Here is a 15015-nt window from a genome sequence, read left to right on the forward strand (position 1 = left end):
TAAAAAACTCTACACAATCAAATCCAGAAAGCATCTCATTCTCATGGATTGTGGAAATCTAATAGATCTTATCTTAGTTGGTGCCAAGTAAACTTCAGGTGCTGAGCATCAGTAAAAATGTAGTAGGTGTCGAGTAACAATATGTGTCAAGCATCAGGATTTCAATAGTGTCAAGCTGCTACATTATTTTAAATAACAAATATTTGCCAAATCTGAGCCGACATAGTTGTTATCTTGAATTTTGTGAACTAGTTGAAGGATAAGGATGATGAGCTGGTGGCACAAAATTCTATGTAAACCATTTTTGGGTGAATTCAAAAGGTAATCAAGAAGTTTCTAGACGAAACAAAATATTGGTTAGATACAATGAATCCTACCTAATCCATATGAATTGAAATAAAAGGAGGGAAGAATTGAGAGGGAAAAGGAGTTCCAGACTTCTATTTAAGAAGTAACAGACCAAGAAGCAAGAGTTGTTGGAGTTCCAAGTTGTGAAGTGGTTTGAAGGATGTCAAGGAGAAGACATCTAGGAGAAGGAAGAATAGAGCACAGAGACTCTACTTCTACAAGTGGTCAAGAAGAGATGATTGTACTAGTATATTGAGCATGGAGACTCAATTAGAATAAGTTTGAAAGGAGGGCAAGCTATCAAGAGTTGCAGAGATTGAAAGCCAAGCAATGCAAAGAGCTGAAGAGTGATCTGAGATCTGAAAGTTGAGTTGTATGTTGTAATCAGGTCAAAATCCCTAATAGTTACTCTCTAGCAACTGTACCAGTTAGGATAGAATGAAAATCCTATGGACTTAGGTTGGCCTAACAGCCATTTGTAAATCCTTTAATAGGGTGGCATTCCAAGTGAATGTTTTAAAGTCCTCTAACCATGCCTACTTCTAATAGGGTGGTTAAATCCTTTAACTAGGTCACATTTAACAGTATGTTGTAAGCCTTTAACAGGGCATCACTTTAGAAGAGTAAGAATTGAGTAGCATGTTACTAGTGGTTTTTTCATTGGATTTCCACATAAATCACTATGTTTTGTGTTGATCTTTTATGTGTTATGCTTGCATGTTGATTTACAGTAACTTGCTAAGTAGGAAAAGTTAAAGCTTGGATGAATGAATGGTTGAATGGACTCACTACACTTAGTGAAAAGGTTTGAGTAGGACATTTGGACCTTGAATAACTGATTCACCCCCCTCCTCTCAATTATTCTAAAACATTTCTAACAAGATGGTCCATTGTGTATTGCCAAGATATTGGGGACAGAGGCAAGCGAGGACTCCTAGGTGAGGGACAAAAGTTGGTGTTTGTAGTAGCATGGAGGAGTGAACTTCAGATGAGAGATGCACCTTGGAGGCAGCCAGCATAAACTCCATAGATAGGAGTCACATTTGAAAGAATAAAGAGGGAGTAGTAGAGAAATCAATCCAGTGGTGAAGACAAAGAAGCAAAATATTTATTTTCAAATCCCCACTAGAGCATTTCCATGGGGCATGGAAACATTTCAAGTTCGCTAGTATGGTGTAGGACACCACCTCCACCAAAGAATTCAAATTAAATCATTAATGTTATTTTAAAAGATTGTGGGATTATTAATCTACATTATTGTATTGAGAAAGATATTTCATAATAATTGTAATCAAGATTTGAAACATGGGAATACAAATGGTCATAGAGTCATTGAAAGGTTTGTGACCACCGAACATGTTCTATTAAATAAACTTTATTTGTAATAGGAGAAATAGGAGTTGGTAGGGATGGAATAGTTAAGAAGAGAGTGAATAGATAGAGTTTCCATATAGCTCTCTAGTGGCAGCCAGAGAGCCACACAGTTGTAATGTGTTGATGGTTTTGCTAATGGAAGTATATATTTAATAGTGTTTCAGTTTTGTTGAGTTTTCTCATTATCAATTCTTGATTTGCTACATATGTATTTGGTTACAATTCATGAATAGTTGTTTCCTAAATGGAAGAGCATGACAATAACATGTTATAGATTCTTAAGGGGGATTAAGTGAAACTAAATAGGTTGTTAATATATTGGTTCCTTCTAACTATGTTGAAGATTATTGGGTTTTGCTAATGTGAAGTGTTATTGTTTTTGGTTCTATGTATGATAGAAAAAATGGTCTTCAAATGAAACACATATCTCTCAAATGAAGCATTGGATTTCCCTAAAAATTGGATATGTTTTTCCAATGCTAATTATGCCCATCTTCACTAGAGCGATTGAGAAGTTTTATTCTAGTTCAAAAGTTATGCATCTTTGAGTACGAGTCTGTCTAGAATAGAAGAATGCTAAATTGAATTATGTTTTAATTGGTATGGTGTGTCTAGTGAAAGACAGTTAAAAATGTATTGTCATTATTGGGGTATAGGGAGATTGAGCACCTCTAATCTATGTTCCTAAAGAATGATAGAAGATTATGCAGATTTGGAGATTGGATCAAATATTTTCATCACATGTCAAAAGGAATGTGTGTGCTTTGAATGGTTCGCCTTGCTTGACGTGTAGTGTGTTCCTATGTCTATACTAAACATTGTGGAATATGGGTTTCATACCAATAACAATAAGTAGTATTGAATGCTTTTCCATTTATCATAGTTGATCTTCCTTTTTAGGTGTTTGATTATTGAAAAAGTCTTCTACTAGTGAAATAACTAATAGAGTTAATGAATACAATAAGTTCACATTGACTCTTTAAAATAGTTAGTCCTATGTGACTATGCATTTACACTTTGATATTGACATCATAATTTTGTATACTTGCCACTAAATGTTTATCATTATATCCATTGGAAAAATAGCTTTGTGATTTACTTTCACAATAATTTTTAGAAATCTATTTGAGTGGGTAGCTAATGTGTATTAAGATAGGGACTATCTTGTAATATTCCATAAGAACCAAAATGAAGTGAGTATTGTTTAAGTTAACAACGATTACACATATTGTAAATGTTTGATATTTTAATTATTTTGATTGGCAAATAATATTGATATTTAAAGGAAAGTTTTAGAGTAACTTGTTCTCTTTTTCATAATTCAATCAATCTATGTTATGATTATTTAGTATGTGGATGTTTCTATTAAAGGTAATTGTAATGACTGTGTAATGCACAACTATGATCTTTGCCTCCTTACCTTCTTGATGTACAAGCTATTTGAGGAGTTTAACTTGTTAGCACTTAAACATATTGTACATATTTGATACTCAAATGGAAGCCGAAAGTTGTACGGTGACACTTGATGATCACCCACTCTTTCATGAGTATGTCAATGTGTTTCTTGAAGAGATTCCAGGTATGCCACCATAGTGTGACATTAATTTTTGGATTGATCTTATATTAGGAGCAGAGTCGATTTCACGAGCTCCTTACCACATAACTACTCAGGAGTTGAGTGAGCAGAGATTGTAGTTGGAGGAATTATTGACCAAGGGCCATATTCGTCCTAGTGTATCCTCATGGGGTGCACCAGTCATCTTCATGAAGAAGAAGGATGGTTCTTTGCATTTGTGCATTGACTACTGGCAGTTGAATAAGGTAATAGTGAAGAACTGTTATCCTTTGCCGAGGATAGATGACTTGTTTGATTAGATGAAGGGAGCACGAGTGTTCTCAAATATTGATCTAAAGTCGAGATACTATTAGCTTCATATCCAATAGGCCGACATTCATCGAACAACTTTTCATACATGATATGGGTACTATGAGTTCATAATTCTACCCTTTGGGTTAACCAATGTGCCATTAGTGTTTATGAGTTTGATGAATGGATTATTTCATAGGTACCTCAATTAGTGTGTCATTTTATTCTTGGATGACATATTGATCTATTCAAAGACTATTGAGGAGCATGAAGTCCATTTACGTCAAGTATTTTAGTGCTTGAGAGACAATCAGTTGTATATCAACTTTAGTAAATGTGGGTTCTTCCCGTTAGAGGTGAAGTATTTGAGACACATCATCACTAGTGATGGAATTGTAGTGGATCTAAAGAAGATTCATGCTATCATGGATTGGCTAGTACCCACTAATGTGTTAGAAGTTCATAGTTTTGTGGGATTGGCGAGTTACTACTATCACTTCTTGAAGGATTTCTCATGAGTACCTCATTCCATCACTTCTCTTCAATGGAATGGAAAAAAGTACATTTGGTCAGACCAGTGTGAGGCAACATTTAATGCTCTTAAGGAGTGTTTGACAAGTGCACCATTCCTTATAGTGCCTATTCCTTTAAGTAATTTCATGGTTTGCACAGATGCTTCATTGGAAGGCATGGGTGCGGTGTTGATGCAAGATGGTCAAGTGATTACATATGAGTCTAGGAAACTCAAGGACCATGAGCTTAACTACCCCACTCATGATTTGGAACTCACATTCGTAGTGCATTCCCTTGTCCATTAGAGGCATTTTCTCTTGGGACACAGGTTTGAGTTGCATAGCAACCATAGAAACTTGTAGTATATCTTTACTTAGCCAAACTTGATTGCACAACATCATCACTAGATGGAGTTCTTGTGCGAGTATTACTTTGATGTTCATTGCATTAAAGGGAAGCAAAAAAATTTCATGGATACCTTGAGTAGGAGGCAACATAAGGTACCAGTGATGTCATTATGAGTGGATTTGTGAGGTTGTATCTTAGAGGTTTTTCCTAGTGACACTAGGTATCAGGAGGTGAGGACAAAGATTGAGTCTGGATGTACCCTTGAGGGGAGATTTTTAGGTTATATGCTTGAGTCATCATGGAGACATGATTGTATTATGATGATAGTGGACAAGTTGTCCAAAGTAGCACATTTTTCACCCATGAGAGCATCCTACACAACTTCGTCTGAAGTGCATGTTTTTCTGGAGGATATTGTACGTTTGCATGGGATCCCTCATTCAATTATTTCAGATAGAGATCCAGTGTTAACTTTTACACTGCGAATGTTTCTCCAACATGCTTTGGGCGCACAACTCAATTTTAGTTTGGCTTATCTGTTAGACATGCTTTAGAATAATTGAGAGGGGGGCTGAATCAGTTATTCAAGGTCCAAATGTCCTATTCAAACTTTTTCATCAGTAAAGTGTGCCCATTTAACTATCTGTTCATCCAAGCTTAGACTTTCCTATTCAACAAGTTACTGTAAATCAACATGCAAGCATAAGACATGAAAAATTTAACACATAAAACAATGATTTATGTGGAAACTCAATTTGGGAAAAACCACCATTAACATGCTACTCAATTTTCACTCTTCTAAAGTGATACCCTGTGAAAGCTTACCATGTTAAAGGTTTACAACACACTGCTAAATGTGACCTGGTTAAAGGATTTAACCACCCTGTTAGAAGTGGGCCTAGTTAGAGGACTTTAGAACATTCACTTGGAATGTCACCCTATTAAAGGATTTACAAATGGCTATTAAACCAACCTAAGTCCATAGGATTTTCCTTCTAACCTAACTGATACAATTGCTAGAGAATAACAATAAGGGGTTTAGACTTGATTACAAAATACAACTCAACTTGTAGATCTTAGATCACTTCTCAACTCATATCATTGCTTGGCTTTCAGTCTTTGCAACTCTAACAACTTGCCCTCCTTTCAAGCTTAGTCTCCATGAGTGTTCATGCTCACTATACTAGTACAATCCCTCTCTTCTTGACTACTTGTTGAAGTAGAGTCTTGGTACTCTATTCTTCCTTCTCCTAGATGTCTTCTCCTTGACACCCTTTCAACCACTTCGTAATTTGGCATACCAACAACTCTTGCTTCTTGGTTTGTGACTCCTTAAATAGAAGTCTTGGAGTTCCTTTTTCTCACTCAATTCTTCCCTCCTTAATTTCAATTTGTATGGATTAGGTAGGATTCATTGAATCTAACCCATATTATGTTTCTTCTAGAAACATTATGAAGAATCCACTTGAATTTGCTCAAAAACGGTTTACATAAAATTCTATGCCACCAGCTCATCATCCTTATCCTCCAATTGGTTCACAAAATTCAAGGTAACAACTTTTTCACCTCATATTCGGTGAATCTTTGACATTTTCAATAATGCAAAAACTCAATACTATTGAAATTTTGGTGCTCGACACATACTATGTTACTTGGCACCAACTAAGATTTTACTAATGCTCAACACCTGAAGTTCACTCGGCACTAACTAAGATTTTTTGATGCTCGACACCTTTTACTTTGCTTGGCACTTGAACTTCACTTGGCACTTGAAGTTCACTCGGCACACACTAGATTTTTCATTTGCTCGGCTCCAACTAAAAATTTGCTTAGATTAAATTAGCTTGCTCGACACCCACTAATGAACTTAGTTTAGGCTTTGCAGTCAACCTTGTTCTAAATTATACCTCCAATGTTTCTAAGTGTGGACAACTTCTATATCTTTAAGTATGTTATCAATACATCATTTAACCATTGTCTTAACTTATCCTTGCACTTCATTACAAAACCATAACTCAACCTTTCCTTGAGGTACTCTTGTTACATCTTGTTGATCAAATCCTCTTCATCAATCAACTAAGTGATAGTACTTGGATCTTATAAGCAATTTTCAGTCCTACAAATAGAAGGTTTGACATCAATGACAAAACAATGATTGAAAATATTCTTTTAACAACCAACTTCCTTCTTTGCAACAATCTCCCTCTTTGATCTTCAATCTTCTTCATCAATGATCTTTTCAATCAAATTTCAAACAATCTCCCTCTTTGGCATTGATGACAAACCAAATTGATCAACCATCAAACTAAACTTTTCAACCAAGTTATCAAAGTCCTAACTAGGTTAGAACAATAAATCAAATTCCAAAAAGAAAATTTTGTTATCAGTTTTCACATCTCCCTCTTAGCTATTGTATCATTTCTTACATTCTCTCCCTCTGTATGCATTTCTCGTCTTTTGCTATTTCTTTGTTCTGATAAGCTTCTGTGTCTTCTCCCTCAACTATTGATCATTTCTATCTACTTCTCCCTTATACTATTGATCAAATATTGTTGATTAGTTTCTCAACATTTCTCCCTCTTTGACAACAATGCCAAAGACATATTATTTCATCATCTTATTATGCAAGAGTAATTTTAGTAGGTTCTTTCAATTTCTCCCTCTATCTCCTTGCTTGTGACTGATTTGGAGCTTCATCACCTTAATTACTTCAAGAATGGTCCTAAAGTAGGTATCCTCTGTATCAATATGTAATATTTCAATAATAAGCTCATTTGATGTAGGGCAATCTTGCTTTGTCTTAAGTAGCCTTGGCTAGGGGTATCACCCCTAACTTACCTCTAAGATACTCAAATGCATCTTTAGGTAGTGCTTTTGTGAAGATGCCACCAATCTGTTCCTTTGAGCTAACATATTCCATCTTCACTTGTTTGTCTTCCACTAGTTCTCTTATATAGTAATACTTGATTGCAATATGCTTGATTTTAGCATGCATTATAGGGTTCTTTGATATGTTGATAGAACTTGTATTGTCACAATAAAGTATGACAAGCTCATTCACTTCTTCCTTCATACCTTGCAACAGATATTTGATTCATACAATATTAGTGCCATTGATAGCAATTTTAACATATTCAGCTTCTACAGTGGACTTGTGAGGTACAACTTTACTTTTTGCTAGTTCATGTAATCAATCTTTTTCCCAAGAAAAGTGCTCCTCAACTAGTGTGTTTTCTATCATCAATATTACCTCCCCAATCTACATCAGTGTAGGCTCTTAGTTCAAACTTTTCACTTTTCTTGTAGTACAAACCAAAGCCATCAGTTCCTTTTAGATACCTCAATATTCTCTTTACTGCCATCAGATGATTTTCTCTTGGGTTTGCATAAAATCTTGCCACTATTCTAATAGCTAATGCAATGTCTAGTCTACTATGTACAACATATTGCAACTTTTCAAAATCATTGATCTACACATTGTCTGATTTACTTCAGCTGACACATCATTCTTGAATAACTTATGTCTTGTAACCATTGGTGTGCTGGCTGGTTTTGAATCTTCTAACCCAAATGTCTTGAGTATCTCCTTGATGTATTTGGATTGGGTCATAAATATGCCATGCTTCAATTGATGTACTTGCAATCCAAAAAAGAATTTAATTTCTCCAAATATTGACATCTCAAACTCATGTTTCATTTGATTAGAAAAATCTTTGCATAGATCATCTTTTCCTCCAAATATTATATCATCAACAAAGATTTCAGATATCAAAATGTCTTTACTCTTTTCTATCTTGATGTACAAGTTTTTGTTGTCATCTGTTCTCTCAAATCCTATCTTCACAAGATATTTGTGCAGTCTTTCATACCATGCTCTAGGTGCTTGCTTCAAACCATAAAGTGCCTTATGCAGTTTGCAAATCATATTTTTATTGTTGTCATCAACAAATCCTTCTGGTTGTTCTATGTAGACTTCCTCTTCCAGTATACCATTCATAAAAGTAGACTTCACATCCATTTGGTAGACTTTGAAACCTTTGTAAGTAGCATAAGCAAGTAATGTTTTGACTGCTTCAATTCTTGCAATAGGGGCAGATGTTTCCCCATAGTCCAGTCCTTCTTGTGCATAGCCTTTGCAAACTAATCTAGCTTTGTTTCTTGTTATCTCACCATTCTCATCAATTTTTTTCCTAAACACCCATTTGGTACCAATTACATTCTTATTAGCTAGTCTATAAACTAGGGTCTAGGTTTTGTTCTTCTCAGTCGAGTCTATCTCTTCTTCCATAGCTTTATACCAGTCATCATCTTGTAGTGCATCTTTCACTGCTTTGGGATCAACCTTGCTCAATAGACACGATTCATTTCTAAGTCTATTCCTTGTCATTGGTCTGGCATCCTTATCACCAATGATTTGATCAGCAGGGTGATGTCTCCTCACATACTTGGCCAACCTTGATTATGTCCTTCTTTCCATGTTTGATCCTTCAACTTCAGAGTCATTTTGCTCTCCTTCATCTGGTACTTCATCATCTCTTCCATGTGTACTATTTTCAAAATCAAAATGTACATTTCCTACATTCTGCAACTCAACTTCTGAATGCAACTTGAAATTCACTGGTTGTGGATACTGAGATTTGTTGTTGATTCCCAACTTGATTGGAAACATTATCTTCAATAGTCATTCCTTCATAGAAGTATACAAAGGATCTATAATCTTCTAATTGCTTGGACTTATATACTTGAATTTTTGCATGCTCATCAAAATTTACATTTGCACTCTCCACAATTTTGTTAGTGTTAGTATTCAAACACTTATATGCCTTACTTCTAGTGGAGTATTCAAGGAATATGCCTTCATTACTTTTTGCATCAAAATTTTCATTTTTAGTGTCTTTAAGAATATAGCATTTACAACCAAAGACTTTGAAATGTTTTACATTAGGTGAGTGACCATACCACAATTCAAAAGGTGTTGCATTTTTACCTTTCTTGACTTGGACTCTATTTAGGGTGTAAATAGCAGTACTTACAGCTTCTCTCTAGTACTTTAGAGCAACATTTTTCTCCATCATCAAGGTTCTAGCACAGTCTATTACTGACCTATTCTTTCTTTCAGCAATACCATTCTGAGGTGGAGTTCTTGGTGCTAATGTTTTCCTTTTGATACCTTTGTCACTGCAAAATATCTCAAATTCTTTTGATCTAAACTCTCCTCCTCTGTCATATCTTAGGCATTTTAGACTCTTACTTGTTTTCTTCTCAACTCTAGCCAAATACCACTTAAACATTTGAAATACATCAAATTTTTACTTTAAAAACATAGTAGTCATCATCCTAGTGTAGTCGTCTACAAATAGCATTATGTATCTGTCTCCTAGGTAGCTTTGCACTTCTATTAAACATCATAAGTTTGTATGGACTAACTCTAGTACTTCTTTGGAAGTATATGTTCTTCTTTTGAAACTAGAGTTAGTCATCTTCCCTAGTTGACATTGTTTGCAAATTGTGTTTTCAGGCTTCTTCAGTTTAGGCAAACCTTTGACTTTCTTCTTCTTGTTGATGCTAATCAGATTGTCAAAGTTAACATGACACAATCTGTTATGCCATAACCACACATCATCAAGTCTAACAACAAGACAAGTTTCATCTTCCATATTTAGATAAAATACATTACTCCTAGTTTGTTCACCTTTTCCTATCAGATTTCCATCAATGTCATAGATCTTGGCAGTTTTGTTTCCAAACTCTACTTTGCAACCTACATTGCCTAACTACGATACACTCAACAAATTGTAGTTCAATCCTTCAACATAGTATGCATTATCACATGAAATTTTCTCTGTAAGTTTAATTGAACCTTTTCCTTTGATTTGACATGGAGCATCATTACCAAATCTAACACTATTTCCATCATATTGAGTAAAGGTATTGAACTTACTTTTGTCTCCTAACATGTGATGTGAGCAACCACTGTCTATGATCCACTTGTCATTCTTGTTCATATAGGTTACTAGTGTTGTAGCTTCATCTTCATTTGATTCATCCTTCATGGCTACATACACTACTTCATCATCATTCTCATCGAAATCTTCTTCAACAATGTAGCATCTTTTGCCTTTGTCCTTGTAATTTTTGCTATCATCTTGTCTTTTGTTCTTGTACTTATTTCCTTCTTTGTAGTTCTTCTTCTATGTACACCTTGCAGCAATATGACCTACTTCATTGCAATTAAAACAAATGATAGGAAACTTGCCTTTGAATTTTCCTTTGCCTCTATGGAATCTTCTAGCCAGTAGTGCCTCTAACTATTCCACATCTTCCTCATCTGTGCTTATATCACTGGATGCATGTTTTCCTTTTCTTCTCTTCTTGTTTGATGTCACCTCCTCAATGTCTTTCAATGTCATCTTGGCCTTGAAAGTAGATTCAAGATTCTTAGTTCTGTAGTTGTCAAATTTGGACAATTCAAATGCAGTAAGTCTTCCCACTATTCCTTCAAATGTAGTTCTTCTTCTATGTACACCTTGTAGCAATATGACCTGCTTCATTGCAATTAAAACAAATGACAAGCAACTTACCTTTGAATTTTCCTTTGCCTCTATGGAATCTTCTAGCCAGTAGTGCCTCTAGCAATTCCACATCTTCCTCATCTGTGCTTATATCATTGGATGCATGTTTTCATTTTCTTCTCTTCTTTTTTGATGTCACCTCCTTAGTATCTTTCAATGTCAGCTTGGCCTTGAACGTAGATTCAAGATTCTTAGGTCTGTAGTTGTCAAATTTGGACAATTCAAGTGCAGTAAGTCTTTCCACTATTCCTTCAAAGGTTAGTGTGTTTCCTTGTACACACCTTAGCTCTTGGATGGATGAAACTCTAATGGCATAAATGGGGAGCAAGGTTCTCATGTATTTGCTATTGAAAGTTTCTTCTTCCAATTGACCACCCAAACTTCTTATTTCACTTACCACTTCTTTAATTCTAGCACTATATTGAGCAACATTTTCACCTTCCTCCATTTTCATGTCATCAAACTTTCCTCTGAGTCTTTCTCTCTTTTCTCTTTGAACATTTTGAATAGATATCTGTCAAGGCTTTCCACATCTTGAATGTAGTGTCACATTCTTTGATATCATCAAATTTAGCATAACTGAGTGCAGAGACAATCTCTAGCATTGCCTGATTGTGCTCCTTCCTTTTGTTCAAATCATCTATAGTAAGAGGTCCAGCGGGGTCTACATGCTTTGTTCCAATTGAGGTTTTTGCATAATCACCTATTGATCCAAAGTGCAATTTCATCAGACTTTTCCATGCAACAAAGTTGTCTTTTTTGAGCTTGGGAATGTCTCTCTTGGACATCTTGATCTTCTTGCTTCTAGTAACTTGAAATTAAATCAACAGTTGGCTCTAATACCAATTGTTAGAAATTCTTTAGAATAACTAAGAGGGGGGGTGAATTAGTTATTCAAGGTCCGAATTTCCTATTCAAACTTTTTCATCAGTAAAGTGTGCCCATTTAACTATCTGTTCATCCAAGCTTAGACTTTCCTATTGAGCAAGTTACTGTAAATCAACATGCAAGCATAACACATGAAAAAATTAACACATAACACAATGATTTACGTGGAAACCCAATTGGGGAAAAACCACCAGTAACATGTTACTCAATTTTCACTCTTCTAAAGTTATCCTCTATGAAAGGCCTGCCCTATTAAAGGCTTACAATACACTGTTAAATGTGACCTTGTTAAAGAATTTAACCACCTTGTTCAAAGCATGCCTGGTTAGAGGACTTTAGAGCATTCACTTGGAATATCACCCTATTAAAGGATTTACAAATGGCTATTAAACCAACCTAAGTCCATAGCATTTTCCTTCTACCTTAACTAATACAATTGCTAGAGAGTAACAATAAGGGGTTTAGACCTGATTACAAAATACAACTCAACTTGCAGATCTCAAATCACTTCTCAACTCATATCATTATCTGGCTTTCAATCTGTACAACTCTAACAGCTTGCCCTCCTTTCAAGCTTAGTCTCCATGAGTGTTCATGCTTACTATACCAGTGCAATCCTCTCTTCTTGACCACTTGTCAAAGAAGAGTCTCTATACTTTGTTCTTCATTCTCCTAGATGTCTTCTCCTTAACACCTTTTCAACCACTTCACAATTTGGGATACCAACATCTCTTGCTTCTTGGTCTGTGACTCCTTAAATAGAAGTCTTGGAGTTCTTTTTTCTCGCTTGATTCTTCCCTCTTTAATTTCAATTCATATGGATTAGGTAGGATTCATTGAATCTAACCCATATTATGTTTCTTCTAGAAATATCATGAAGAATCCACTTGAATTCACTCAAAAATAGTTTACATAAAATTCTGTGCCACCAGCTCATCATCCTTATCCTCTAACTAGTTCACAAAATTCAAGGTAACAACTTTGTCATCTTAGATTTGGCAACTCTTTGACATTTCCAATAATGCAGCAACTCGACATTATTGAAATTCTGGTGCTTGGCACATATTGTGTTACTTGACACTAACTAAGATTTTACTAATGCTCAACACCTGAAGTTCACTCGGCACCACCTAAGATTTTTTGATATTCAACACTTGTTACTTTGCTGGGCACTTGAACTTCACTCGACACCTGAAGTTCACTTGACACACACTAGATTTTCTATTTTCTCGACTCCAACTAAAAATTTGCTCGGCACCCACTAATGAACTTAGTTTAGGCTTTGTAGTCAACCTGGTTCTAACTTATACCTCCAATGTTTCTAAGTGTGTCCAACCTCTATATCTTTAAGTATGTTATCAATACATCATTTAATCACTGTCTTAACTGATCCTTGCACTTCATTACAAAACCATAACTCAACCTTTCCCTTAGGTACTCGTGTTACATCTTGTTGATCAAATCCTCTTCATCAATCAATTAAGTGATAGTACTTGGATCTTATAAGTAATTGTCATTCTGACAAATAGCAAGTTTGACATCAATGACAAAACAATGATTGAAAACATTCTTTTAACAACCAACTTCCTTCTTTGCAACAATCTCCCTCTTTGATCTTCAATCTTTTTCATCAATGATCTTTTCAATCAGATTTCCAACATTATCACCTAGAGACCGATGGTCAGACTAAGAGAGTGAATCAAGTTCTAGAGGATATGCTCCACATGTATGTTATGGACAGGTAGGTATAATAGGAGGACTATTTGTACCTTGTTGAGTTTGCATACAACAAGTATCATAGTTCTCTTAGCATCTCACCTTTTTAGGCCTTGTACAATAGATCATTTCATTACCCCTTTGAGTTGGGATTGCTTAGAGGACCAAATTCTTTTGGGTCTAGAGATGCTTCAAAATATGAAGCAACAAGTTGTTTGCATTAGGGAGCATTTGGTTACTTCTCAGGATAGGCAAAATAAATATGCAGATACCCATAGGTTGGATCGTCACTTTTCTGTTGGTGACAGGGTGTTTTTGACAGTGCAATCAAGGAAGAGCCCCATTCATTATGGAAAAGGCTCTAAGTTGGCACCATGTTTTGTCAGACTATTTGATATCCTCAAGAGGATTGATCTTGTTTCTTATTGACTAGTGTTTCCACCTAGCCTATCGCACATCCATGATGTCTTTCATGTTTATGTTTTGAGGCAGTATATTTCGGATGTGACCTATATTCTTGATTGGGATGCTTTGCAGGTAGTGGACGATTAGCTTACTTTGGAGCCCATTCATATCCTACAACACCAAAGGCTGACCTCTGCGACTTGGGAGGATGCTACACAATTGAGGGGATTGTACCCTTCTTTTTTGCTAGCTTCCAGGAGTAAGCTTATGCTAGTTGGTGGGGGGGGGGGGGGAGGGGGGGGATGTAGTGCCTCTCATGTTTGTAGTATGTACCTTGTCTATTTTTTATTTGAGAGATACTTGATACTCTTATTATATGTACTTTGAGATGACCTAAGGGTCAAATGTTATACTTCGATTTAGTATCATAGATGTTATACTGCTATGTTGTTCATTTTATCATATTTGCATGTTGATGCCATTTTGAGATTACAGTACATCTGTGATGATATCTGATTATGTTATGCAATGGATTTTATGCTATGGTGATTTACTTCATTCTTGTCTCTTTATGCTTTATGTGAACGTGAGTGATGTAAATGGATTAATGAGGTATTTAATGCATTATTACTTTGGCTAGATATTATATGCAATTGCACTTGATCATGTGTTTTAGTGTGCAAGAATTATATCCCAACAGTGGCCTATGGAGTTAGTGATTCAACTATTCATTTTACCAATGTCATCCCTGTATGGTCAATGTATCCTTATTTTAATTGTTTAAATTAAACCTTTAGATGATTATTAAATCTAAACTCATTTGCATTATGTGATTAAACCAGTGAGTGTCTCTGTGCATTTAGAGGTTCACATTGTTGTGGAAGTTGTTAAGTGATTTCTATGATTTTGGGTTTTCAGGCTTTGAATCTTCTTGAATTTTAATTTTTGGCAACTTTTCCTTAGGTGAATTCTCGTTACGAGGAA

The sequence above is a fragment of the Cupressus sempervirens genome, chromosome 3 (genome assembly GCF_028749045.1).
Source record: "Cupressus sempervirens isolate cs-2001-9-10 chromosome 3, ASM2874904v1, whole genome shotgun sequence".
Taxonomy (NCBI): Eukaryota; Viridiplantae; Streptophyta; class Pinopsida; order Cupressales; family Cupressaceae; genus Cupressus; species Cupressus sempervirens.